Genomic DNA, 2961 nt, shown 5'->3' with positions numbered 1-2961 from the left:
CACTGCAGCTGCCACGTCGGGGGCGTTGCTGCGCGACTGGTGCTGATTTTCCCGGTTTGAGTGTTGTGCTGGGGGACCGTTCGAGGCACTCCCTTGTAGTTGGGATTCTTTTTGCTGATTGTGTGCGATTGCCAACTTCTTGTTGAAGGGCTTCCGCTGTCGGCTTGGGCAGCGGGGGTCCGTGGCCGGGTGTTCGCCGCCGCAATTGATGCAGCAGGTTTGGCACTGGTGGCTTTCTCCGGGATCGTTTGCGCCGCATTTGGCACATCTTGTTTTTTCCGGGTTGGGACACACGTCTGCCCTATGGCCCATGCCGAGGCATACACTGCACACTTGGCGCCTGGGTTTGTGTGGTCGGCATCGATATTCGGCGCCGCCGTATTTCACGTAGTAAGGGACGTGGAATCCCTCGAAGGTGATCAGGGCGGCGGTGGATTTTCCCAACATTCTGGCGTGTAGGATCTTCGTGTCTTTTACTCGCAGTTCTGCCATGAGGTTGTCAATGCTGGTTCCCTCCTCCACGCCCGTGATCACCCCTTTGCATGAGGCTTCCGGGGTTGCCACGTACGCGACGACTTCATATTGCTTGTTGCCGAAGTCTAGCGAGCTGATACCGCGTAGCCGGTGAGTGAGCTCTTCACTCGGGGTGCTGATGACCGCCAGGTTTTGTTCTGGTCTTACTCGGATTATTAGTTCGCGCCGGGTTTCTGCCGGAAGCTGTGCTGCAGCACCGATGGCTAGGGCGATTTGATGTGTTGTCCAATTTCGTAAGTTAAGTCCGTCTCGGGGTCTTATCACAGTTTTGAGGTCGTCAATTGGTTTTGATTGTCGTCGTCGTCGGCGTCGACCGCGTCGGCCTCGGAACCAGCTCCGCCCCCCTTTCATCCCCCAGTTCGAGCCGGCGCTTCAGCAACAGGAGCCTTGCAAGAAGAGAGGAGGGGGTACACTCAGCGGCGAACGATGAGGGCAGCTGCGCGCGCAGCAACCGGAGAACACGAGGAAAGGAAGGGGGGGGGGGGTCGCCAGAGGCATCGCTAGCAGCGACTGACTGATGCCGCTGACGCCGCTAGCGCGTTCCAGAAAACCCTCGCAGCTGAGTACCCCTTGCAAGAACTCTACAATAGTATGCAAAGTTACTGTCGGTGCAAATGCAGCTTCAGGCCACTTCGAGTTGTAATCAGTAATGGTTATTATGTATCGACAGTGCCCATTCGAAAGGTTTACCAATGTCCATCGCGAGATTTCGCCTCGGTTTGTCTGGGAATGTCACAAGTTGCAAAGGCGCGAAAGAGGGTTCAGCAAGCTTATGGAGTGTATGAAAAATCTGACAGTGGCTTATAACTTCAACTTGCTTGTCCATGCTGGGCCACAGGGTGGTTTTCGTGTGCAAAGCTGGCAAGCATAGTATTCAGCTCGTAGGAGATTACAAACTTTTCTTCTGTGAGCAACCAGCCATTAACCTGGTGCAGTTCCCATCGCACGTCACTGTAAAGAAGGGCATCAAGTGCCACAGACGTTTTCGGGGGCCGCCCTTTCGTGACGTATCTCACAACTTATTGTAATAGCTCGTTTGTAGCAGTAGCAAGCTGTAGCTGCTCTTATGTCACAGATGATGACACGACAGACGCATTTTTTTTTCGTTTAGGGGTTCATTTGAAGCGCTTTATTAGGCAGGCGTGAAAGTGTGTCTGCAATGACATTTCGAAGCCCTTTGTGAAGCTCGATCGAAAAGTTTTAGTACAGTAAGCGAGCAAGCCATCGGGATAAAGGGGCCGACGTCCTGCGCCAGCTGACGAAAGCAATTACTAAAGCTTGATGGTCTGTGGGCAACACAAAATGTCTTCTCCAAAATTCTGTGGTGTCTGGTGTTCAAACAGAGGGAATGAACAGCCTCAGTTGACAGCTCCTGTAGAATGTTTATTTACAACAGAGAGTGTGAGCGTCTTTTTTAGAGAAAGGGCTGATGATGATAGAATAGGCTTTATGGAAAATTAAACGGAAACTTATGCGGGATGCATAAGTATCCATATGTTGTATTAGTCCTGCAGCAGTCTTCTGCTGTTGTTGTTGATGTAGTGGTTATTTATTGTATGTATACAAAAGGAAGGAAAAGGCGTTTTCCAGCCCTAGTATCTGCTATCTGATATTTGAAGCACCTGAACTTGGGCGGCGGAAATAAATGGATAGCGAGAAAAGGGTACAGAAAATCTAAGAGTTGAGCGATAGGGGGAAAGAAAAGGGTAAGTAAAAGAAAAAAAAAAACATATGGTACAGTGTACAGTAGTTTGCTTGAGGCCAACCCGCAAATGTCTTAGGTCACTGAGCACTCGGTTCATAGGGCGGGCCTCCGCAATAGCTCTGCGTCCATGCAACTGTTCACGACGCACGCACGTGCACACAGTACAAAACACTGACGGTCGACGTGGGGCGATCGAAAAAAATTTTGATGTTACTTCAAAAATTTCGGCTGTCACAAGTTCACTGTGAAAAACTGCACAGAGATTGTGCTGTGACGACAGAAAGTTTTGTAGTATTTTCGACAGGTATTAACGCAAACTTTATTGAGCAACTTAAGAATAAGTAGGCGAGCGGAATGAGGCCGATGTAGAGGGGAGGGAGGCTATGGCTAGAAGAAAACAGTCAAACGTTTACCCTATTTTGTTTCAATTTCTAGAGATATAAAGAATGTTCGCATTCATAAAATTATGGGATCAATACCACAGGTGAGATTGTGGTAATACGTGTAAAAACTCGAGTGTAATAACACACCGGCAAGAAATAAGAGGAACAGCCGCTCCGAGCTGGGCGTCGACTACATTACGTAAAAACGGGCATGTGCTACAAGATTCAAATTTGCACACCAAGAACAATCGAATAAGCACGTTTACAGTTATTTTCGCTTATCGCAGCAGAGAAGTGCAAAAATTAAACATTTGCATGATTTTGGATTTCTTTATATAC

This window comes from Amblyomma maculatum, chromosome 5, assembly GCF_055883805.1.
Source record: "Amblyomma maculatum isolate TAMU_Amacu chromosome 5, ASM5588380v1, whole genome shotgun sequence".
In the NCBI taxonomy this organism is placed as follows: domain Eukaryota; kingdom Metazoa; phylum Arthropoda; class Arachnida; order Ixodida; family Ixodidae; genus Amblyomma; species Amblyomma maculatum.
Note: the sequence above shows the minus strand (reverse complement) of the source record.